The sequence below is a fragment of the Brienomyrus brachyistius genome, chromosome 2 (genome assembly GCF_023856365.1).
Source record: "Brienomyrus brachyistius isolate T26 chromosome 2, BBRACH_0.4, whole genome shotgun sequence".
NCBI lineage: Eukaryota > Metazoa > Chordata > Actinopteri > Osteoglossiformes > Mormyridae > Brienomyrus > Brienomyrus brachyistius.
Window position 1 is genome coordinate 38,054,457 of NC_064534.1, and position 23,510 is coordinate 38,077,966.

The 23,510-nt window shown below is 44.4% G+C and overlaps 17 non-coding genes and 2 pseudogenes across 17 annotated transcripts; all 19 read left to right on the plus strand.

Annotated features, from left to right (window-relative positions):
* Nucleotides 1–791: 791 nt before the first annotated feature.
* LOC125736234 (5S ribosomal RNA) lies at nucleotides 792–910 on the plus strand. Its single transcript, XR_007395518.1, has one exon. It is a non-coding gene; the product is annotated as a 5S ribosomal RNA (ribosomal RNA).
* A 1,074-nt stretch (nucleotides 911–1,984) lies between these two features.
* On the plus strand, nucleotides 1,985–2,103 carry LOC125734325 (5S ribosomal RNA). Its single transcript, XR_007393641.1, has one exon. It is a non-coding gene; the product is annotated as a 5S ribosomal RNA (ribosomal RNA).
* A 1,080-nt stretch (nucleotides 2,104–3,183) lies between these two features.
* On the plus strand, nucleotides 3,184–3,302 carry LOC125730925 (5S ribosomal RNA). Its single transcript, XR_007391218.1, has one exon. It is a non-coding gene; the product is annotated as a 5S ribosomal RNA (ribosomal RNA).
* Nucleotides 3,303–4,380: 1,078 nt separating this feature from the next.
* LOC125735779 (5S ribosomal RNA) lies at nucleotides 4,381–4,499 on the plus strand. Its single transcript, XR_007395068.1, has one exon. It is a non-coding gene; the product is annotated as a 5S ribosomal RNA (ribosomal RNA).
* Nucleotides 4,500–5,578: 1,079 nt separating this feature from the next.
* Nucleotides 5,579–5,697, plus strand: LOC125734269 (5S ribosomal RNA). The gene has a single exon (XR_007393588.1). It is a non-coding gene; the product is annotated as a 5S ribosomal RNA (ribosomal RNA).
* A 1,080-nt stretch (nucleotides 5,698–6,777) lies between these two features.
* On the plus strand, nucleotides 6,778–6,896 carry LOC125736344 (5S ribosomal RNA). Its single transcript, XR_007395624.1, has one exon. It is a non-coding gene; the product is annotated as a 5S ribosomal RNA (ribosomal RNA).
* Nucleotides 6,897–7,975: 1,079 nt separating this feature from the next.
* On the plus strand, nucleotides 7,976–8,094 carry LOC125735781 (5S ribosomal RNA). Its single transcript, XR_007395070.1, has one exon. It is a non-coding gene; the product is annotated as a 5S ribosomal RNA (ribosomal RNA).
* A 1,079-nt stretch (nucleotides 8,095–9,173) lies between these two features.
* Nucleotides 9,174–9,292, plus strand: LOC125734270 (5S ribosomal RNA). The gene has a single exon (XR_007393589.1). It is a non-coding gene; the product is annotated as a 5S ribosomal RNA (ribosomal RNA).
* A 1,080-nt stretch (nucleotides 9,293–10,372) lies between these two features.
* On the plus strand, nucleotides 10,373–10,491 carry LOC125736605 (5S ribosomal RNA). The gene has a single exon (XR_007395881.1). It is a non-coding gene; the product is annotated as a 5S ribosomal RNA (ribosomal RNA).
* A 1,114-nt stretch (nucleotides 10,492–11,605) lies between these two features.
* On the plus strand, nucleotides 11,606–11,724 carry LOC125736121 (5S ribosomal RNA). Its single transcript, XR_007395404.1, has one exon. It is a non-coding gene; the product is annotated as a 5S ribosomal RNA (ribosomal RNA).
* Nucleotides 11,725–12,801: 1,077 nt separating this feature from the next.
* Nucleotides 12,802–12,920, plus strand: LOC125736235 (5S ribosomal RNA). The gene has a single exon (XR_007395519.1). It is a non-coding gene; the product is annotated as a 5S ribosomal RNA (ribosomal RNA).
* A 1,078-nt stretch (nucleotides 12,921–13,998) lies between these two features.
* Nucleotides 13,999–14,117, plus strand: LOC125734131 (5S ribosomal RNA). The gene has a single exon (XR_007393455.1). It is a non-coding gene; the product is annotated as a 5S ribosomal RNA (ribosomal RNA).
* A 1,078-nt stretch (nucleotides 14,118–15,195) lies between these two features.
* LOC125732884 (5S ribosomal RNA) lies at nucleotides 15,196–15,314 on the plus strand. Its single transcript, XR_007392248.1, has one exon. It is a non-coding gene; the product is annotated as a 5S ribosomal RNA (ribosomal RNA).
* A 1,079-nt stretch (nucleotides 15,315–16,393) lies between these two features.
* LOC125731798 (5S ribosomal RNA) lies at nucleotides 16,394–16,502 on the plus strand (annotated as a pseudogene).
* A 1,079-nt stretch (nucleotides 16,503–17,581) lies between these two features.
* On the plus strand, nucleotides 17,582–17,700 carry LOC125732885 (5S ribosomal RNA). Its single transcript, XR_007392249.1, has one exon. It is a non-coding gene; the product is annotated as a 5S ribosomal RNA (ribosomal RNA).
* Nucleotides 17,701–18,779: 1,079 nt separating this feature from the next.
* LOC125731799 (5S ribosomal RNA) lies at nucleotides 18,780–18,888 on the plus strand (annotated as a pseudogene).
* A 1,079-nt stretch (nucleotides 18,889–19,967) lies between these two features.
* On the plus strand, nucleotides 19,968–20,086 carry LOC125736009 (5S ribosomal RNA). The gene has a single exon (XR_007395292.1). It is a non-coding gene; the product is annotated as a 5S ribosomal RNA (ribosomal RNA).
* Nucleotides 20,087–21,161: 1,075 nt separating this feature from the next.
* On the plus strand, nucleotides 21,162–21,280 carry LOC125734400 (5S ribosomal RNA). Its single transcript, XR_007393714.1, has one exon. It is a non-coding gene; the product is annotated as a 5S ribosomal RNA (ribosomal RNA).
* Nucleotides 21,281–22,379: 1,099 nt separating this feature from the next.
* Nucleotides 22,380–22,498, plus strand: LOC125737152 (5S ribosomal RNA). The gene has a single exon (XR_007396418.1). It is a non-coding gene; the product is annotated as a 5S ribosomal RNA (ribosomal RNA).
* The last annotated feature ends 1,012 nt before the right edge of the window (nucleotides 22,499–23,510 follow it).

Consider the following 23,510-nt stretch of genomic DNA (forward strand, 5'->3'; position numbering starts at 1 on the left):
CAGTTTTAAACAAAGTACTGATATTATTCCTCTTCAACTGACCGCTTTGTTTTCTATGCAAAAACCACTTCGCCACAGAAGACTCGATATTATTGGCATAGCAAGTTCTGCTCTTCTCCTTTCAAAACTTGCTAAAAGCTGTATTTAAAAGAACAGATTGGCCGGGGTAATTCACACCCTTCAATGCCAGCTTAATGTTTAGGTTAGTGGGAATCACAGAGGAATTAGGGATGGAAACTTCTTTGCTGGTGGTAGAAGCGGTCTGGTGAATTTTTAGAGAGAAGAGGCCGTCGATGTTTGAATGTAGAAAATTGTTCTGGCTGCAGCCTGCAGTATGGACTTGTTGGTGTGTGTAGCTCCCAGTGTTCTGACAGCGCAACGTTTTGGGGAAGCATGTGATTCAGCAGCTACCAGTGGGCTTCGTGCGGCGGAGATTTTGTGGCTGTTAGCGGAGTTGATAACAGAGGGTCGTTAAGAGAAGCCTGCATGCAGTAGGCAAAGGAGTAATGTTTGCCGGCGGGGGACGTGCGGCGATTAACCTGTGCGGTAGTGAAAAGGAGTTAAAGAGAAGGAAGTGTGCGGATGCGGAAAGAATGGAATAATTGTGGTAGGCTGCCGGCTGAGTAGTTTGGTGAATGTTTGGTGTGGGTCCGGCGCTGCCGATTGGATGGTGGTGCTGCAGTGTGAGTCAGATAAAAAAAAAAAAAAAAACCAGGAGTAGGATCCAATGGGACTAACTGGCATGTATAGACGCGTGTAATGCAAAAGGGCTGTTTTTGGTCGCATCTCTCGCTTACGGCCGTACCACCCTGAACACGCCCGATCTCATCTGATCTTGGAAGCTAAGCAGGGTTGGGTCTGGTCAGTACTTGGATAGGTGACCACCTGGGAATACCAGGTGCTGTAAGCTTTTCTCACTTTTACTTTATACAGGGGGCGCTCCACTTCACGATTAATTTAAATCTAGCACTCCCCTTCCATTTTACTATTTTATATATATATATTTTTTCTCTCTTTCATAAAGGCAGCTTTTAGAAACCGTTTTACTCTAAATACTTCCTGGTAATTCTAGGTGCTGTAAGCTGTTCGTGCCTTTATTCCACCAGGGCGCGATCTTCTCACAAACTTGAAGACTGTCACTCCCCATTCACGTTTTACAACTTATTGTTAATGATAAAGAGACAGCTTTTTACACACAGTTTTAAACAAAGTACTGATATTATTCCTCTTCAACTGACCGCTTTGTTTTCTATGCAAAAACCACTTCGCCACAGAAGCCTCGATATTATTGGCATAGCAAGTTCTGCTCTTCTCCTTTCAAAACTTGCTAAAAGCTGTATTTAAAAGAACAGATTGGCCGGGGTAATTCACACCCTTCAATGCCAGCTTAATGTTTAGGTTAGTGGGAATCACAGAGGAATTAGGGATGGAAACTTCTTTGCTGGTGGTAGAAGCGGTCTGGTGAATTTTTAGAGAGAAGAGGCCGTCGATGTTTGAATGTAGAAAATTGTTCTGGCTGCAGCCTGCAGTATGGACTTGGTGTGTGTAGCTCCCAGTGTTCTGACAGCGCAACGTTTTGGGGAAGCATGTGATTCAGCAGCTACCAGTGGGCTTCGTGCGGCGGAGATTTTGTGGCTGTTAGCGGAGTTGATAACAGAGGGTCTTTAAGAGAAGCCTGCATGCAGTAGGCAAAGGAGTAATGTTTGCTGGCGGGGGATGTGCGGCCATTAACCTGTGCGGTAGTGAAAAGGAGTTAAAGAGAAGGAAGTGTGCGGATGCGGAAAGAATGGAATAATTGTGGTAGGCTGCCGGCTGAGTAGTTTGGTGAATGTTTGGTGTGGTTCCGGCGTTGCCGATTGGATGGTGGGGCTGCATTGAGAGTCAGATAAAAAAAAAAAAAAAAACCAGGAGTAGGATCCAATGAGACCAACTGGCATGTATAGAGGCGTGTAATGCAAAAGGGCTGTTTTTGGTAGTGTCTCTCGCTTATGGCCATACCACCCTGAACACGCCCGATCTTGTCTGATCTCGGAAGCTAAGCAGGGTAGGGTCTGGTTAGTACTTGGATGGGAGACCACCTGGGAATACCAGGTGCTGTAAGCTTTTCTCACTTTTACTTTATACAGGGGGCGCTCCACTTCACGATTAATTTAAATCTATCACTCCCCTTCCATTTTACTATTTTATATATATATATTTTTTTTTCTCTCATTCATAAAGGCAGCTTTTACGCACCGTTTTACTCAAAATACTTCCTGGTAATTCTAGGTGCTGTAAGCTGTTCGTGCCTTTATTCCACCAGGGCACGATCGTCTCACAAACTTGAAGACTGTCACTCCCCATTCACGTTTTACAACTTATTGTTAATGATAAAGAGACAGCTTTTTACACACAGTTTTAAACAAAGTACTGATATTATTCCTCTTCAACTGACCGCTTTGTTTTCTATGCAAAAACCACTTCGCCACAGAAGACTCGATATTATTGGCATAGCAAGTTCTGCTCTTCTCCTTTCAAAACTTGCTAAAAGCTGTATTTAAAAGAACAGATTGGCCGGGGTAATTCACACCCTTCAATGCCAGCTTAATGTTTAGGTTAGTGGGAATCACAGAGGAATTAGGGATGGAAACTTCTTTGCTGGTGGTAGAAGCGGTCTGGTGAATTTTTAGAGAGAAGAGGCCGTCGATGTTTGAATGTAGAAAATTGTTCTGGCTGCAGCCTGCAGTATGGACTTGTTGGTGTGTGTAGCTCCCAGTGTTCTGACAGCGCAACGTTTTGGGGAAGCATGTGATTCAGCAGCTACCAGTGGGCTTCGTGCGGCGGAGATTTTGTGGCTGTTAGCGGAGTTGATAACAGAGGGTCGTTAAGAGAAGCCTGCATGCAGTAGGCAAAGGAGTAATGTTTGCCGGCGGGGGACGTGCGGCGATTAACCTGTGCGGTAGTGAAAAGGAGTTAAAGAGAAGGAAGTGTGCGGATGCGGAAAGAATGGAATAATTGTGGTAGGCTGCCGGCTGAGTAGTTTGGTGAATGTTTGGTGTGGGTCCGGCGCTGCCGATTGGATGGTGGTGCTGCAGTGTGAGTCAGATAAAAAAAATAAAAAAAACCAGGAGTAGGATCCAATGGGACTAACTGGCATGTATAGACGCGTGTAATGCAAAAGGGCTGTTTTTGGTCGCATCTCTCGCTTACGGCCGTACCACCCTGAACACGCCCGATCTCATCTGATCTTGGAAGCTAAGCAGGGTAGGGTCTGGTCAGTACTTGGATAGGTGACCACCTGGGGATACCAGGTGCTGTAAGCTTTTCTCAATTTTACTTTATACAGGGGGCGCTCCACTTCACGATTAATTTAAATCTAGCACTCCCCTTCCATTTTACTATTTTATATATATATATATTTTTCTCTCATTCATAAAGGCAGCTTTTAGAAACCGTTTTACTCTAAATACTTCCTGGTAATTCTAGGTGCTGTAAGCTGTTCGTGCCTTTATTCCACCAGGGCGCGATCTTCTCACAAACTTGAAGACTGTCACTCCCCATTCACGTTTTACAACTTATTGTTAATGATAAAGAGACAGCTTTTTACACACAGTTTTAAACAAAGTACTGATATTATTCCTCTTCAACTGACCGCTTTGTTTTCTATGCAAAAACCACTTCGCCACAGAAGCCTCGATATTATTGGCATAGCAAGTTCTGCTCTTCTCCTTTCAAAATTTGCTAAAAGCTGTATTTAAAAGAACAGATTGGCCGGGGTAATTCACACCCTTCAATGCCAGCTTAATGTTTAGGTTAGTGGGAATCACAGAGGAATTAGGGATGGAAACTTCTTTGCTGGTGGTAGAAGCGGTCTGGTGAATTTTTAGAGAGAAGAGGCCATCGATGTTTGAATGTAGAAAATTGTTCTGGCTGCAGCCTGCAGTATGGACTTGTTGGTGTGTGTAGCTCCCAGTGTTCTGACAGCGCAACGTTTTGGGGAAGCATGTGATTCAGCAGCTACCAGTGGGCTTCGTGCGGCGGAGATTTTGTGGCTGTTAGCGGAGTTGATAACAGAGGGTCGTTAAGAGAAGCCTGCATGCAGTAGGCAAAGGAGTAATGTTTGCTGGCGGGGGACGTGCGGCGATTAACCTGTGCGGTAGTGAAAAGGAGTTAAAGAGAAGGAAGTGTGCGGATGCGGAAAGAATGGAATAATTGTGGTAGGCTGCCGGCTGAGTAGTTTGGTGAATGTTTGGTGTGGGTCCGGCGTTGCCGATTGGATGGTGGGGCTGCAGTGTGAGTCACATAAAAAAAAAAAAAAAAACCAGGAGTAGGATCCAATGGGACCAACTGGCATGTATAGAGGCGTGTAATGCAAAAGGGCTGTTTTTGGTAGTATCTCTCGCTTACGGCCATACCACCCTGAACACGCCCGATCTCGTCTGATCTCGGAAGCTAAGCAGCATAGGGTCTGGTTAGTACTTGGATGGGAGACCACCTGGGAATACCAGGTGCTGTAAGCTTTTCTCACTTTTACTTTATACAGGGGGCGCTCCACTTCACGATTAATTTAAATCTATTACTCCCCTTCCATTTTACTATTTTATATATATATTTTTATTTTCTCTCTTTCATAAAGGCAGCTTTTACACACCGTTTTACTCTAAATACTGCCTGGTAATTCTAGGTGCTGTAAGCTCTTCGTGCCTTTATTCCACCAGGGCGCGATCTTCTCACAAACTTGAAGACTGTCACTCCCCATTCACGTTTTACAACTTATTGTTAATGATAAAGAGACAGCTTTTTACACACAGTTTTAAACAAAGTACTGATATTATTCCTCTTCAACTGACCGCTTTGTTTTCTATGCAAAAACCACTTCGCCACAGAAGACTCGATATTATTGGCATAGCAAGTTCTGCTCTTCTCCTTTCAAAACTTGCTAAAAGCTGTATTTAAAAGAACAGATTGGCCGGGGTAATTCACACCCTTCAATGCCAGCTTAATGTTTAGGTTAGTGGGAATCACAGAGGAATTAGGGATGGAAACTTCTTTGCTGGTGGTAGAAGCGGTCTGGTGAATTTTTAGAGAGAAGAGGCCGTCGATGTTTGAATGTAGAAAATTGTTCTGGCTGCAGTCTGCAGTATGGACTTGTTGGTGTGTGTAGCTCCCAGTGTTCTAACAGCGCGACGTTTTGGGGAAGCATGTGATTCAGCAGCTACCAGTGGGCTTCGTGCGGCGGAGATTTTGTGGCTGTTAGCCGAGTTGATAACAGAGGGTCGTTAAGAGAAGCCTGCATGCAGTAGGCAAAGGAGTAATGTTTGCCGGCGGGGGACGTGCGGCGATTAACCTGTGCGGTAGTGAAAAGGAGTTAAAAAGAAGGAAGTGTGCGGATGCGGAAAGAATGGAATAATTGTGGTAGGCTGCCGGCTGAGTAGTTTGGTGAATGTTTGGTGTGGGTCCGGCGCTGCCGATTGGATGGTGGGGCTGTAGTGTGAGTCAGATAAAAAAAAAAAAAAAGAACATTAGTAGGATCCAATGGGACCAACTGGCATGTATAGAGGCGTGTAACGCAAAAGGGCTGTTTTTGGTAGCATCTCTCGCTTACGGCCATACCACCCTGAACACGCCCGATCTCGTCTGATCTTGGAAGCCAAGCAGGGTAGGGTCTGGTTAGTACTTGGATGGGAGACCTCCTGGGAATACCAGGTGCTGTAAGCTTTTCTCACTTTTACTTTATACAGGGGGCGCTCCACTTCACGATTAATTTAAATCTATCACTCCCCTTCCATTTTACTATTTTATATATATATATATATTTTTCTCTCATTCATAAAGGCAGCTTTTACACACCGTTTTACTCTAAATACTTCTTGGTAATTCTAGGTGCTGTAAGCTGTTCGTGCCTTTATTCCACCAGGGCGCGATCTTCTCACAAACTTGAAAACTGTCACTCCCCATTCACGTTTTACAACTTATTGTTAATGATAAAGAGACAGCTTTTTACACACAGTTTTAAACAAAGTACTGATATTATTCCTCTTCAACTGACCGCTTTGTTTTCTATGCAAAAACCACTTCGCCACAGAAGCCTCGATATTATTGGCATAGCAAGTTCTGCTCTTCTCCTTTCGAAACTTGCTAAAAGCTGTATTTAAAAGAACAGATTGGCCGGGGTAATTCACACCCTTCAATGCCAGCTTAATGTTTAGGTTAGTGGGAATCACAGAGGAATTAGGGATGGAAACTTCTTTGCTTGTGGTAGAAGCGGTCTGGTGAATTTTTAGAGAGAAGAGGCCGTCGATGTTTGAATGTAGAAAATTGTTCTGGCTGCAGCCTGCAGTATGGACTTGTTGGTGTGTGTAGCTCCCAGTGTTCTGACAGCGCAACGTTTTGGGGAAGCATGTGATTCAGCAGCTACCAGTGGGCTTCGTGCGGCGGAGATTTTGTGGCTGTTAGCGGAGTTGATAACAGAGGGTCGTTAAGAGAAGCCTGCATGCAGTAGGCAAAGGAGTAATGTTTGCCGGCGGGGGACGTGCGGCGATTAACCTGTGCGGTAGTGAAAAGGAGTTAAAGAGAAGGAAGTGTGCGGATGCGGAAAGAATGGAATAATTGTGGTAGGCTGCCGGCTGAGTAGTTTGGTGAATGTTTGGTGTGGGTCCGGCGCTGCCGATTGGATGGTGGTGCTGCAGTGTGAGTCAGATAAAAAAAAAAAAAAAAACCAGGAGTAGGATCCAATGGGACTAACTGGCATGTATAGACGCGTGTAATGCAAAAGGGCTGTTTTTGGTCGCATCTCTCGCTTACGGCCGTACCACCCTGAACACGCCCGATCTCATCTGATCTTGGAAGCTAAGCAGGGTAGGGTCTGGTCAGTACTTGGATAGGTGACCACCTGGGAATACCAGGTGCTGTAAGCTTTTCTCACTTTTACTTTATACAGGGGGCGCTCCACTTCACGATTAATTTAAATCTAGCACTCCCCTTCCATTTTACTATTTTATATATATATATATTTTTCTCTCATTCATAAAGGCAGCTTTTAGAAACCGTTTTACTCTAAATACTTCCTGGTAATTCTAGGTGCTGTAAGCTGTTCGTGCCTTTATTCCACCAGGGCGCGATCTTCTCACAAACTTGAAGACTGTCACTCCCCATTCACGTTTTACAACTTATTGTTAATGATTAAGAGACAGCTTTTTACACACAGTTTTAAACAAAGTACTGATATTATTCCTCTTCAACTGACCGCTTTGTTTTCTATGCAAAAACCACTTCGCCACAGAAGCCTCGATATTATTGGCATAGCAAGTTCTGCTCTTCTCCTTTCAAAATTTGCTAAAAGCTGTATTTAAAAGAACAGATTGGCCGGGGTAATTCACACCCTTCAATGCCAGCTTAATGTTTAGGTTAGTGGGAATCACAGAGGAATTAGGGATGGAAACTTCTTTGCTGGTGGTAGAAGCGGTCTGGTGAATTTTTAGAGAGAAGAGGCCATCGATGTTTGAATGTAGAAAATTGTTCTGGCTGCAGCCTGCAGTATGGACTTGTTGGTGTGTGTAGCTCCCAGTGTTCTGACAGCGCAACGTTTTGGGGAAGCATGTGATTCAGCAGCTACCAGTGGGCTTCGTGCGGCGGAGATTTTGTGGCTGTTAGCGGAGTTGATAACAGAGGGTCGTTAAGAGAAGCCTGCATGCAGTAGGCAATGGAGTAATGTTTGCTGGCGGGGGACGTGCGGCGATTAACCTGTGCGGTAGTGAAAAGGAGTTAAAGAGAAGGAAGTGTGCGGATGCGGAAAGAATGGAATAATTGTGGTAGGCTGCCGGCTGAGTAGTTTGGTGAATGTTTGGTGTGGGTCCGGCGTTGCCGATTGGATGGTGGGGCTGCAGTGTGAGTCACATAAAAAAAAAAAAAAAAAACCAGGAGTAGGATCCAATGGGACCAACTGGCATGTATAGAGGCGTGTAATGCAAAAGGGCTGTTTTTGGTAGTATCTCTCGCTTACGGCCATACCACCCTGAACACGCCCGATCTCGTCTGATCTCGGAAGCTAAGCAGCATAGGGTCTGGTTAGTACTTGGATGGGAGACCACCTGGGAATACCAGGTGCTGTAAGCTTTTCTCACTTTTACTTTATACAGGGGGCGCTCCACTTCACGATTAATTTAAATCTATTACTCCCCTTCCATTTTACTATTTTATATATATATTTTTATTTTCTCTCTTTCATAAAGGCAGCTTTTACACACCGTTTTACTCTAAATACTGCCTGGTAATTCTAGGTGCTGTAAGCTCTTCGTGCCTTTATTCCACCAGGGCGCGATCTTCTCACAAACTTGAAGACTGTCACTCCCCATTCACGTTTTACAACTTATTGTTAATGATAAAGAGACAGCTTTTTACACACAGTTTTAAACAAAGTACTGATATTATTCCTCTTCAACTGACCGCTTTGTTTTCTATGCAAAAACCACTTCGCCACAGAAGACTCGATATTATTGGCATAGCAAGTTCTGCTCTTCACCTTTCAAAACTTGCTAAAAGCTGTATTTAAAAGAACAGATTGGCCGGGGTAATTCACACCCTTCAATGCCAGCTTAATGTTTAGGTTAGTGGGAATCACAGAGGAATTAGGGATGGAAACTTCTTTGCTGGTGGTAGAAGCGGTCTGGTGAATTTTTAGAGAGAAGAGGCCGTCGATGTTTGAATGTAGAAAATTGTTCTGGCTGCAGCCTGCAGTATGGACTTGTTGGTGTGTGTAGCTCCCAGTGTTCTAACAGCGCGACGTTTTGGGGAAGCATGTGATTCAGCAGCTACCAGTGGGCTTCGTGCGGCGGAGATTTTGTGGCTGTTAGCCGAGTTGATAACAGAGGGTCGTTAAGAGAAGCCTGCATGCAGTAGGCAAAGGAGTAATGTTTGCCGGCGGGGGACGTGCGGCGATTAACCTGTGCGGTAGTGAAAAGGAGTTAAAAAGAAGGAAGTGTGCGGATGCGGAAAGAATGGAATAATTGTGGTAGGCTGCCGGCTGAGTAGTTTGGTGAATGTTTGGTGTGGGTCCGGCGCTGCCGATTGGATGGTGGGGCTGTAGTGTGAGTCAGATAAAAAAAAAAAAAAAGAACATTAGTAGGATCCAATGGGACCAACTGGCATGTATAGAGGCGTGTAACGCAAAAGGGCTGTTTTTGGTAGCATCTCTCGCTTACGGCCATACCACCCTGAACACGCCCGATCTCGTCTGATCTTGGAAGCCAAGCAGGGTAGGGTCTGGTTAGTACTTGGATGGGAGACCTCCTGGGAATACCAGGTGCTGTAAGCTTTTCTCACTTTTACTTTATACAGGGGGCGCTCCACTTCACGATTAATTTAAATCTATCACTCCCCTTCCATTTTACTATTTTATATATATATATATATTTTTCTCTCATTCATAAAGGCAGCTTTTACACACCGTTTTACTCTAAATACTTCCTGGTAATTCTAGGTGCTGTAAGCTGTTCGTGCCTTTATTCCACCAGGGCGCGATCTTCTCACAAACTTGAAAACTGTCACTCCCCATTCACGTTTTACAACTTATTGTTAATGATAAAGAGACAGCTTTTTACACACAGTTTTAAACAAAGTACTGATATTATTCCTCTTCAACTGACCGCTTTGTTTTCTATGCAAAAACCACTTCGCCACAGAAGCCTCGATATTATTGGCATAGCAAGTTCTGCTCTTCTCCTTTCGAAACTTGCTAAAAGCTGTATTTAAAAGAACAGATTGGCCGGGGTAATTCACACCCTTCAATGCCAGCTTAATGTTTAGGTTAGTGGGAATCACAGAGGAATTAGGGATGGAAACTTCTTTGCTGGTGGTAGAAGCGGTCTGGTGAATTTTTAGAGAGAAGAGGCCGTCGATGTTTGAATGTAGAAAATTGTTCTGGCTGCAGCCTGCAGTATGGACTTGTTCGTGTGTGTAGCTCCCAGTGTTCTGACAGCGCAACGTTTTGGGGAATCATGTGATTCAGCAGCTACCAGTGGGCTTCGTGCGGCGGAGATTTTGTGGCTGTTAGCGGAGTTGATAACAGAGGGTCGTTAAGAGAAGCCTGCATGCAGTAGGCAAAGGAGTAATGTTTGCTGGCGGGGGACGTGCGGCGATTAACCTGTGCGGTAGTGAAAAGGAGTTAAAGAGAAGGAAGTGTGCGGATGCGGAAAGAATGGAATAATTGTGGTAGGCTGCCGGCTGAGTAGTTTGGTGAATGTTTGGTGTGGGTCCGGCGTTGCCGATTGGATGGTGGGGCTGCAGTGTGAGTCACATAAAAAAAAAAAAAAAAACCAGGAGTAGGATCCAATGGGACCAACTGGCATGTATAGAGGCGTGTAATGCAAAAGGGCTGTTTTTGGTAGCGTCTCTCGCTTATGGCCATACCACCCTGAACACGCCCGATCTCGTCTGATCTCGGAAGCTAATCAGCGTAGGGTCTGGTTAGTACTTGAATGGGAGACCACCTGGGAATACCAGGTGCTGTAAGCTTTTCTCACTTTTACTTTATACAGGGGGCGCTCCACTTCACGATTAATTTAAATCTATCACTCCCCTTCCATTTTACTATTTTATATATATATATATATATATATATATATATATATATATATATATATATATATTTTTTTTTTTTTTTTTTTCTCTCATTCATAAAGGTAGCTTTTACACACCGTTTTACTCTAAATACTTCCTGGTAATTCTAGGTGCTGTAAGCTGTTCGTGCCTTTATTCCACCAGGGCGCGATCTTCTCACAAACTTGAAAACTGTCACTCCCCATTCACGTTTTACAACTTATTGTTAATGATAAAGAGACAGCTTTTTACACACAGTTTTAAACAAAGTACTGATATAATTCCTCTTCAACTCACCGCTTTGTTTTCTATGCAAAAACCACTTCGCCACAGAAGACTCGATATTATTGGCATAGCAAGTTCTGCTCTTCTCCTTTCAAAACTTGCTAAAAGCTGTATTTAAAAGAACAGATTGGCCCTTCAATGCCAGCTTAATGTTTAGGTTAGTGGGAATCACAGAGGAATTAGGGATGGAAACTTCTTTGCTGGTGGTAGAAGCGGTCTGGTGAATTTTTAGAGAGAAGAGGCCGTCGATGTTTGAATGTAAAAAATTGTTCTGGCTGCAGCCTGCAGTATGGACTTGTTGGTGTGTGTAGCTCCCAGTGTTCTGACAGCGCGACGTTTTGGGGAAGCATGTGATTCAGCAGCTACCAGTGGGCTTCGTGCGGCGGAGATTTTGTGGCTGTTAGCGGAGTTGATAACAGAGGGTCGTTAAGAGAAGCCTGCATGCAGTAGGCAAAGGAGTAATGTTTGCCGGCGGGGGACGTGCGGCGATTAACCTGTGCGGTAGTGAAAAGGAGTTAAAAAGAAGGAAGTGTGCGGATGCGGAAAGAATGGAATAATTGTGGTAGGCTGCCGGCTGAGTAGTTTGGTGAATGTTTGGTGTGGGTCCGGCGCTGCCGATTGGATGGTGGTGCTGCAGTGTGAGTCAGATAAAAAAAAAAAAAAAACCAGGAGTAGGATCCAATGGGACTAACTGGCATGTATAGACGCGTGTAATGCAAAAGGGCTGTTTTTGGTAGCGTCTCTCACTTATGGCCATACCACCCTGAACACGCCAGATCTCATCCGATCTCGGAAGCCAAGCAGGGTAGGGTCTGGTTAGTACTTGGATGGGAGACCTCCTGGGAATACCAGGTGCTGTAAGGTTTTCTCACTTTTACTTTATACAGGGGGCGCTCCACTTCACGATTAATTTAAATCTATCACTCCCCTTCCATTTTACTATTTTATATATATATATATTTTTCTCTCATTCATAAAGGTAGCTTTTACACACCGTTTTACTCTAAATACTTCCTGGTAATTCAAGGTGCTCTAAGCTGTTCGTGCCTTTATTCCACCAGGGCGCGATCTTCTCACAAACTTGAAGACTGTCACTCCCCATTCACGTTTTACAACTTATTGTTAATGATAAAGAGACAGCTTTTTACACACAGTTTTAAACAAAGTACTGATATTATTCCTCTTCAACTGACCGCTTTGTTTTCTATGCAAAAACCACTTCGCCACAGAAGACTCGATATTATTGGCATAGCAAGTTCTGCTCTTCTCCTTTCAAAACTTGCTAAAAGCTGTATTTAAAAGAACAGATTGGCCGGGGTAATTCACACCCTTCAATGCCAGCTTAATGTTTAGGTTAGTGGGAATCACAGAGGAATTAGGGATGGAAACTTCTTTGCTGGTGGTAGAAGCGGTCTGGTGAATTTTTAGAGAGAAGAGGCCGTCGATGTTTGAATGTAGAAAATTGTTCTGGCTGCAGCCTGCAGTATGGACTTGTTGGTGTGTGTAGCTCCCAGTGTTCTGACAGCGCAACGTTTTGGGGAAGCATGTGATTCAGCAGCTACCAGTGGGCTTCGTGCGGCGGAGATTTTGTGGCTGTTAGCGGAGTTGATAACAGAGGGTCGTTAAGAGAAGCCTGCATGCAGTAGGCAAAGGAGTAATGTTTGCCGGCGGGGGACGTGCGGCGATTAACCTGTGCGGTAGTGAAAAGGAGTTAAAGAGAAGGAAGTGTGCGGATGCGGAAAGAATGGAATAATTGTGGTAGGCTGCCGGCTGAGTAGTTTGGTGAATGTTTGGTGTGGGTCCGGCGCTGCCGATTGGATGGTGGTGCTGCAGTGTGAGTCAGATAAAAAAATAAAAAAAACCAGGAGTAGGATCCAATGGGACTAACTGGCATGTATAGATGCGTGTAATGCAAAAGGGCTGTTTTTGGTCGCATCTCTCGCTTACGGCCGTACCACCCTGAACACGCCCGATCTCATCTGATCTTGGAAGCTAAGCAGGGTTGGGTCTGGTCAGTACTTGGATAGGTGACCACCTGGGAATACCAGGTGCTGTAAGCTTTTCTCACTTTTACTTTATACAGGGGGCGCTCCACTTCACGATTAATTTAAATCTAGCACTCCCCTTCCATTTTACTATTTTATATATATATATTTTTTTCTCTCATTCATAAAGGCAGCTTTTAGAAACCGTTTTACTCTAAATACTTCCTGGTAATTCTAGGTGCTGTAAGCTGTTCGTGCCTTTATTCCACCAGGGCGCGATCTTCTCACAAACTTGAAGACTGTCACTCCCCATTCACGTTTTACAACTTATTGTTAATGATAAAGAGACAGCTTTTTACACACAGTTTTAAACAAAGTACTGATATTATTCCTCTTCAACTGACCGCTTTGTTTTCTATGCAAAAACCACTTCGCCACAGAAGCCTCGATATTATTGGCATAGCAAGTTCTGCTCTTCTCCTTTCAAAACTTGCTAAAAGCTGTATTTAAAAGAACAGATTGGCCGGGGTAATTCACACCCTTCAATGCCAGCTTAATGTTTAGGTTAGTGGGAATCACAGAGGAATTAGGGATGGAAACTTCTTTGCTGGTGGTAGAAGCGGTCTGGTGAATTTTTAGAGAGAAGAGGCCATCGATGTTTGAATGTAGAAAATTGTTCTGGCTGCAGCCTGCAGTATGGACTTGTTGGTGTGTGTAGCTCCCAGTGTTCTGACAGCGCAACGTTTTGGGGAAGCATGTGATTCAGCAGCTACCAGTGGGCTTCGTGCGGCGGAGATTTTGTGGCTGTTAGCGGAGTTGATAACAGAGGGTCGTTAAGAGAAGCCTGCATGCAGTAGGCAAAGGAGTAATGTTTGCTGGCGGGGGACGTGCGGCGATTAACCTGTGCGGTAGTGAAAAGGAGTTAAAGAGAAGGAAGTGTGCGGATGCGGAAAGAATGGAATAATTGTGGTAGGCTGCCGGCTGAGTAGTTTGGTGAATGTTTGGTGTGGGTCCGGCGTTGCCGATTGGATGGTGGGGCTGCAGTGTGAGTCACATAAAAAAAAAAAAAAAAACCAGGAGTAGGATCCAATGGGACCAACTGGCATGTATAGAGGCGTGTAATGCAAAAGGGCTGTTTTTGGTAGCATCTCTCGCTTACGGCCATACCACCCTGAACACGCCCGATCTCGTCTGATCTCGGAAGCTAAGCAGCGTAGGGTCTGGTTAGTACTTGGATGGGAGACCCCCTGGGAATACCAGGTGCTGTAAGCTTTTCTCACTTTTACTTTATACAGGGGGCGCTCGACTTCACGATTAATTTAAATCTATTACTCCCCTTCCATTTTACTATTTTATATATATATTTTTATTTTCTCTCTTTCATAAAGGCAGCTTTTACACACCGTTTTACTCTAAATACTGCCTGGTAATTCTAGGTGCTGTAAGCTCTTCGTGCCTTTATTCCACCAGGGCGCGATCTTCTCACAAACTTGAAGACTGTCACTCCCCATTCACGTTTTACAACTTATTGTTAATGATAAAGAGACAGCTTTTTACACACAGTTTTAAACAAAGTACTGATATTATTCCTCTTCAACTGACCGCTTTGTTTTCTATGCAAAAACCACTTCGCCACAGAAGACTCGATATTATTGGCATAGCAAGTTCTGCTCTTCTCCTTTCAAAACTTGCTAAAAGCTGTATTTAAAAGAACAGATTGGCCGGGGTAATTCACACCCTTCAATGCCAGCTTAATGTTTAGGTTAGTGGGAATCACAGAGGAATTAGGGATGGAAACTTCTTTGCTGGTGGTAGAAGCGGTCTGGTGAATTTTTAGAGAGAAGAGGCCGTCGATGTTTGAATGTAGAAAATTGTTCTGGCTGCAGCCTGCAGTATGGACTTGTTGGTGTGTGTAGCTCCCAGTGTTCTGACAGCGCGACGTTTTGGGGAAGCATGTGATTCAGCAGCTACCAGTGGGCTTCGTGCGGCGGAGATTTTGTGGCTGTTAGCGGATTTGATAACAGAGGGTCGTTAAGAGAAGCCTGCATGCAGTAGGCAAAGGAGTAATGTTTGCCGGCGGGGGACGTGCGGCGATTAACCTGTGCGGTAGTGAAAAGGAGTTAAAAAGAAGGAAGTGTGCGGATGCGGAAAGAATGGAATAATTGTGGTAGGCTGCCGGCTGAGTAGTTTGGTGAATGTTTGGTGTGGGTCCGGCGCTGCCGATTGGATGGTGGGGCTGTAGTGTGAGTCAGATAAAAAAAAAAAAAAGAACATTAGTAGGATCCAATGGGACCAACTGGCATGTATAGAGGCGTGTAACGCAAAAGGGCTGTTTTTGGTAGCATCTCTCGCTTACGGCCATACCACCCTGAACACGCCCGATCTCGTCTGATCTCGGAAGCCAAGCAGGGTAGGGTCTGGTTAGTACTTGGATGGGAGACCTCCTGGGAATACCAGGTGCTGTAAGCTTTTCTCACTTTTACTTTATACAGGGGGCGCTCCACTTCACCATTAATTTAAATCTATCACTCCCCTTCCATTTTACTATTTTATATATATATATATATTTTTCTCTCATTCATAAAGGCAGCTTTTACACACCGTTTTACTCTAAATACTTCCTGGTAATTCTAGGTGCTGTAAGCTGTTCGTGCCTTTATTCCACCAGGGCGCGATCTTCTCACAAACTTGAAAACTGTCACTCCCCATTCACGTTTTACAACTTATTGTTAATGATAAAGAGACAGCTTTTTACACACAGTTTTAAACAAAGTACTGATATTATTCCTCTTCAACTGACCGCTTTGTTTTCTATGCAAAAACCACTTCGCCACAGAAGCCTCGATATTATTGGCATAGCAAGTTCTGCTCTTCTCCTTTCGAAACTTGCTAAAAGCTGTATTTAAAAGAACAGATTGGCCGGGGTAATTCACACCCTTCAATGCCAGCTTAATGTTTAGGTTAGTGGGAATCACAGAGGAATTAGGGATGGAAACTTCTTTGCTGGTGGTAGAAGCGGTCTGGTGAATTTTTAGAGAGAAGAGGCCGTCGATGTTTGAATGTAAAAAATTGTTCTGGCTGCAGCCTGCAGTATGGACTTGTTGGTGTGTGTAGCTCCCAGTGTTCTGACAGCGCGACGTTTTGGGGAAGCATGTGATTCAGCAGCTACCAGTGGGCTTCGTGCGGCGGAGATTTTGTGGCTGTTAGCGGAGTTGATAACAGAGGGTCGTTAAGAGAAGCCTGCATGCAGTAGGCAAAGGAGTAATGTTTGCCGGCGGGGGACGTGCGGCGATTAACCTGTGCGGTAGTGAAAAGGAGTTAAAAAGAAGGAAGTGTGCGGATGCGGAAAGAATGGAATAATTGTGGTAGGCTGCCGGCTGAGTAGTTTGGTGAATGTTTGGTGTGGGTCCGGCGCTGCCGATTGGATGGTGGGGCTGCAGTGTGAGTCAGATAAAAAAAAAAAAAAGAACATTAGTAGGATCCAATGGGACCAACTGGCATGTATAGAGGCGTGTAATGCAAAAGGGCTGTTTTTGGTAGCATCTCTCGCTTACGGCCATACCACCCTGAACACGCCTGATCTTGGAAGCTAAGCAGGGTAGGGTCTGGTTAGTACTTGGATGGGAGACCTCCTGGGAATACCAGGTGCTGTAAGCTTTTCTCACTTTTACTTTATACAGGGGGCGCTCCACTTCACGATTAATTTAAATCTATCACTCCCCTTCCATTTTACTATTTTATATATATATATTTTTTTTTCTCTCATTCATAAAGGCAGCTTTTAGAAACCGTTTTACTCTAAATACTTCCTGGTAATTCTAGGTGCTGTAAGCTGTTCGTGCCTTTATTCCACCAGGGCGCGATCTTCTCACAAACTTGAAGACTGTCACTCCCCATTCACGTTTTACAACTTATTGTTAATGATAAAGAGACAGCTTTTTACACACAGTTTTAAACAAAGTACTGATATAATTCCTCTTCAACTCACCGCTTTGTTTTCTATGCAAAAACCACTTCGCCACAGAAGACTCGATATTATTGGCATAGCAAGTTCTGCTCTTCTCCTTTCAAAACTTGCTAAAAGCTGTATTTAAAAGAACAGATTGGCCGGGGTAATTCACACCCTTCAATGCCAGCTTAATGTTTAGGTTAGTGGGAATCACAGAGGAATTAGGGATGGAAACTTCTTTGCTGGTGGTAGAAGCGGTCTGGTGAATTTTTAGAGAGAAGAGGCCGTCGATGTTTGAATGTAGAAAATTGTTCTGGCTGCAGCCTGCAGTATGGACTTGTTGGTGTGTGTAGCTCCCAGTGTTCTGACAGCGCGACGTTTTGGGGAAGCATGTGATTCAGCAGCTACCAGTGGGCTTCGTGCGGCGGAGATTTTGTGGCTGTTAGCGGAGTTGATAACAGAGGGTCGTTAAGAGAAGCCTGCATGCAGTAGGCAAAGGAGTAATGTTTGCCGGCGGGGGACATGCGGCGATAAACCTGTGCGGTAGTGAAAAGGAGTTAAAAAGAAGGAAGTGTGCGGATGCGGAAAGAATGGAATAATTGTGGTAGGCTGCCGGCTGAGTAGTTTGGTGAATGTTTGGTGTGGGTCCGGCGCTGCCGATTGGATGGTGGGGCTGCAGTGTGAGTCAGATAAAAAAAAAAAAAAGAACATTAGTAGGATCCAATGGGACCAACTGGCATGTATAGAGGCGTGTAACGCAAAAGGGCTGTTTTTGGTAGCATCTCTCGCTTACGGCCATACCACCCTGAACACGCCCGATCTCGTCTGATCTCGGAAGCCAAGCAGGGTAGGGTCTGGTTAGTACTTGGATGGGAGACCTCCTGGGAATACCAGGTGCTGTAAGCTTTTCTCACTTTTACTTTATACAGGGGGCGCTCCACTTCACCATTAATTTAAATCTATCACTCCCCTTCCATTTTACTATTTTATATATATATATATATTTTTCTCTCATTCATAAAGGCAGCTTTTACACACCGTTTTACTCTAAATACTTCCTGGTAATTCTAGGTGCTGTAAGCTGTTCGTGCCTTTATTCCACCAGGGCGCGATCTTCTCACAAACTTGAAAACTGTCACTCCCCATTCACGTTTTACAACTTATTGTTAATGATAAAGAGACAGCTTTTTACACACAGTTTTAAACAAAGTACTGATATTATTCCTCTTCAACTGACCGCTTTGTTTTCTATGCAAAAACCACTTCGCCACAGAAGCCTCGATATTATTGGCATAGCAAGTTCTGCTCTTCTCCTTTCGAAACTTGCTAAAAGCTGTATTTAAAAGAACAGATTGGCCGGGGTAATTCACACCCTTCAATGCCAGCTTAATGTTTAGGTTAGTGGGAATCACAGAGGAATTAGGGATGGAAACTTCTTTGCTGGTGGTAGAAGCGGTCTGGTGAATTTTTAGAGAGAAGAGGCCGTCGATGTTTGAATGTAAAAAATTGTTCTGGCTGCAGCCTGCAGTATGGACTTGTTGGTGTGTGTAGCTCCCAGTGTTCTGACAGCGCGACGTTTTGGGGAAGCATGTGATTCAGCAGCTACCAGTGGGCTTCGTGCGGCGGAGATTTTGTGGCTGTTAGCGGAGTTGATAACAGAGGGTCGTTAAGAGAAGCCTGCATGCAGTAGGCAAAGGAGTAATGTTTGCCGGCGGGGGACGTGCGGCGATTAACCTGTGCGGTAGTGAAAAGGAGTTAAAAAGAAGGAAGTGTGCGGATGCGGAAAGAATGGAATAATTGTGGTAGGCTGCCGGCTGAGTAGTTTGGTGAATGTTTGGTGTGGGTCCGGCGCTGCCGATTGGATGGTGGGGCTGCAGTGTGAGTCAGATAAAAAAAAAAAAAAGAACATTAGTAGGATCCAATGGGACCAACTGGCATGTATAGAGGCGTGTAATGCAAAAGGGCTGTTTTTGGTAGCATCTCTCGCTTACGGCCATACCACCCTGAACACGCCTGATCTTGGAAGCTAAGCAGGGTAGGGTCTGGTTAGTACTTGGATGGGAGACCTCCTGGGAATACCAGGTGCTGTAAGCTTTTCTCACTTTTACTTTATACAGGGGGCGCTCCACTTCACGATTAATTTAAATCTATCACTCCCCTTCCATTTTACTATTTTATATATATATATTTTTTTTTCTCTCATTCATAAAGGCAGCTTTTAGAAACCGTTTTACTCTAAATACTTCCTGGTAATTCTAGGTGCTGTAAGCTGTTCGTGCCTTTATTCCACCAGGGCGCGATCTTCTCACAAACTTGAAGACTGTCACTCCCCATTCACGTTTTACAACTTATTGTTAATGATAAAGAGACAGCTTTTTACACACAGTTTTAAACAAAGTACTGATATAATTCCTCTTCAACTCACCGCTTTGTTTTCTATGCAAAAACCACTTCGCCACAGAAGACTCGATATTATTGGCATAGCAAGTTCTGCTCTTCTCCTTTCAAAACTTGCTAAAAGCTGTATTTAAAAGAACAGATTGGCCGGGGTAATTCACACCCTTCAATGCCAGCTTAATGTTTAGGTTAGTGGGAATCACAGAGGAATTAGGGATGGAAACTTCTTTGCTGGTGGTAGAAGCGGTCTGGTGAATTTTTAGAGAGAAGAGGCCGTCGATGTTTGAATGTAGAAAATTGTTCTGGCTGCAGCCTGCAGTATGGACTTGTTGGTGTGTGTAGCTCCCAGTGTTCTGACAGCGCGACGTTTTGGGGAAGCATGTGATTCAGCAGCTACCAGTGGGCTTCGTGCGGCGGAGATTTTGTGGCTGTTAGCGGAGTTGATAACAGAGGGTCGTTAAGAGAAGCCTGCATGCAGTAGGCAAAGGAGTAATGTTTGCCGGCGGGGGACATGCGGCGATAAACCTGTGCGGTAGTGAAAAGGAGTTAAAAAGAAGGAAGTGTGCGGATGCGGAAAGAATGGAATAATTGTGGTAGGCTGCCGGCTGAGTAGTTTGGTGAATGTTTGGTGTGGGTCCGGCGCTGCCGATTGGATGGTGGGGCTGCAGTGTGAGTCAGATAAAAAAAAAAAAAAAACCAGGAGTAGGATCCAATGGGACTAACTGGCATGTATAGACGCGTGTAATGCAAAAGGGGTGTTTTTGGTCACGTCTCTCGCTTACGGCCATACCACCCTAAACACGCCCGATCTCATCCGATCTCGGATGCCAAGCAGGGTAGGGTCTGGTCAGTACTTGGATGGGAGACCTCCTGGGAATACCAGGTGCTGTAAGCTTTTCTCACTTTTACTTTATACAGGGGGCGCTCCACTTCACGATTAATTTAAATCTATCACTCCCCTTCCATTTTACTATTTTATATATATATATATTTTTCTCTCATTCAAAAAGGCAGCTTTTAGAAACCGTTTTACTCTAAATACTTCCTGGTAATTCTAGGTGCTGTAAGCTGTTCGTGCCTTTATTCCACCAGGGCGCGATCTTCTCACAAACTTGAAGACTGTCACTCCCCATTCACGTTTTACAACTTATTGTTAATGATAAAGAGACAGCTTTTTACACACAGTTTTAAACAAAGTACTGATATTATTCCTCTTCAACTGACCGCTTTGTTTTCTATGCAAAAACCACTTCGCCACAGAAGACTCGATATTATTGGCATAGCAAGTTCTGCTCTTCTCCTTTCAAAACTTGCTAAAAGCTGTATTTAAAAGAACAGATTGGCCGGGGTAATTCACACCCTTCAATGCCAGCTTAATGTTTAGGTTAGTGGGAATCACAGAGGAATTAGGGATGGAAACTTCTTTGCTGGTGGTAGAAGCGGTCTGGTGAATTTTTAGAGAGAAGAGGCCGTCGATGTTTGAATGTAGAAAATTGTTCTGGCTGCAGCCTACAGTATGGACTTGTTGGTGTGTGTAGCTCCCAGTGTTCTGACAGCGCAATGTTTTGGGGAAGCATCTGATTCAGCAGCTACCAGTGGGCTTGGTGCGGCGGAGATTTTGTGGCTGTTAGCGGAGTTGATAACAGAGGGTCGTTAATAGAAGCCTGCATGCAATAGGCAAAGGAGTAATGTTTGCCGGCGGGGGACGTGCGGCGATTAACCTGTGCGGTAGTGAAAAGGAGTTAAAAAGAAGGAAGTGTGCGGATGCGGAAAGAATGGAATAATTGTGGTAGGCTGCCGGCAGAGTAGTTTGGTGAATGTTTGGTGTGGGTCCGGCGCTGCCGATTGGATGGTGGGGCTGCAGTGTGAGTCAGATAAAAAAAAAAAAAACCAGGAGTAGGATCCAATGGGACTAACTGGCATGTATAGACGCGTGTAATGCAAAAGGGCTGTTTTTGGTCACGTCTCTCGCTTACGGCCATACCACCCTAAACACGCCCGATCTCATCCGATCTCGGAAGCCAAGCAGGGTAGGGTCTGGTCAGTACTTGGATGGGAGACCTCCTGGGAATACCAGGTGCTGTAAGCTTTTCTCACTTTTACTTTATACAGGGGGCGCTCCACTTCACGATTAATTTAAATCTATCACTCCCCTTCCATTTTACTATTTTATATATATATATATATATATATATATATATATATTTTTTTTTTTTTTTTTTTTTTCTCTCATTCATAAAGGTAGCTTTTACACACCGTTTTACTCTAAATACTTCCTGGTAATTCTAGGTGCTGTAAGCTGTTCGTGCCTTTATTCCACCAGGGCGCGATCTTCTCACAAACTTGAAAACTGTCACTCCCCATTCACGTTTTACAACTTATTGTTAATGATAAAGAGACAGCTTTTTACACACAGTTTTAAACAAAGTACTGATATTATTCCTCTTCAACTGACCGCTTTGTTTTCTATGCAAAAACCACTTCGCCACAGAAGACTCGATATTATTGGCATAGCAAGTTCTGCTCTTCTCCTTTCAAAACTTGCTAAAAGCTGTATTTAAAAGAACAGATTGGCCCTTCAATGCCAGCTTAATGTTTAGGTTAGTGGGAATCACAGAGGAATTAGGGATGGAAACTTCTTTGCTGGTGGTAGAAGCGGTCTGGTGAATTTTTAGAGAAAAGAGGCCGTCGATGTTTGAATGTAAAAAATTGTTCTGGCTGCAGCCTGCAGTATGGACTTGTTGGTGTGTGTAGCTCCCAGTGTTCTGACAGCGCGACGTTTTGGGGAAGCATGTGATTCAGCAGCTACCAGTGGGCTTCGTGCGGCGGAGATTTTGTGGCTGTTAGCGGAGTTGATAACAGAGGGTCGTTAAGAGAAGCCTGCATGCAGTAGGCAAAGGAGTAATGTTTGCCGGCGGGGGACGTGCGGCGATTAACCTGTGCGGTAGTGAAAAGGAGTTAAAAAGAAGGAAGTGTGCGGATGCGGAAAGAATGGAATAATTGTGGTAGGCTGCCGGCTGAGTAGTTTGGTGAATGTTTGGTGTGGGTCCGGCGCTGCCGATTGGATGGTGGTGCTGCAGTGTGAGTCAGATAAAAAAAAAAAAAAAACCAGGAGTAGGATCCAATGGGACTAACTGGCATGTATAGACGCGTGTAATGCAAAAGGGCTGTTTTTGGTAGCGTCTCTCACTTATGGCCATACCACCCTGAACACGCCAGATCTCATCCGATCTCGGAAGCCAAGCAGAGTAGGGTCTGGTTAGTACTTGGATGGGAGACCTCCTGGGAATACCAGGTGCTGTAAGCTTTTCTCACTTTTACTTTATACAGGGGGCGCTCCACTTCACGATTAATTTAAATCTATCACTCCCCTTCCATTTTACTATTTTATATATATATATATTTTTCTCTCATTCATAAAGGTAGCTTTTACACACCGTTTTACTCTAAATACTTCCTGGTAATTCTAGGTGCTGTAAGCTGTTCGTGCCTTTATTCCACCAGGGCGCGATCTTCTCACAAACTTGAAGACTGTCACTCCCCATTCACGTTTTACAACTTATTGTTAATGATAAAGAGACAGCTGTTTACACACAGTTTTAAACAAAGTACTGATATTATTCCTCTTCAACTGACCGCTTTGTTTTCTATGCAAAAACCACTTCGCCACAGAAGACTCGATATTATTGGCATAGCAAGTTCTGCTCTTCTCCTTTCAAAACTTGCTAAAAGCTGTATTTAAAAGAACAGATTGGCCGGGGTAATTCACACCCTTCAATGCCAGCTTAATGTTTAGGTTAGTGGGAATCACAGAGGAATTAGGGATGGAAACTTCTTTGCTGGTGGTAGAAGCGGTCTGGTGAATTTTTAGAGAGAAGAGGCCGTCGATGTTTGAATGTAGAAAATTGTTCTGGCTGCAGCCTGCAGTATGGACTTGTTGGTGTGTGTAGCTCCCAGTGTTCTGACAGCGCGACGTTTTGGGGAAGCATGTGATTCAGCAGCTACCAGTGGGCTTCGTGCGGCGGAGATTTTGTGGCTGTTAGCGGAGTTGATAACAGAGGGTCGTTAAGAGAAGCCTGCATGCAGTAGGCAAAGGAGTAATGTTTGCCGGCGGGGGACGTGCGGCGATTAACCTGTGCGGTAGTGAAAAGGAGTTAAAAAGAAGGAAGTGTGCGGATGCGGAAAGAATGGAATAATTGTGGTTGGCTGCTGGCTGAGTAGTTTGGTGAATGTTTGGTGTGGGTCCGGCGCTGCCGATTGGATGGTGGGGCTGCAGTGTGAGTCAGATAAAAAAAAAAAAAAGAACATTAGTATGATCC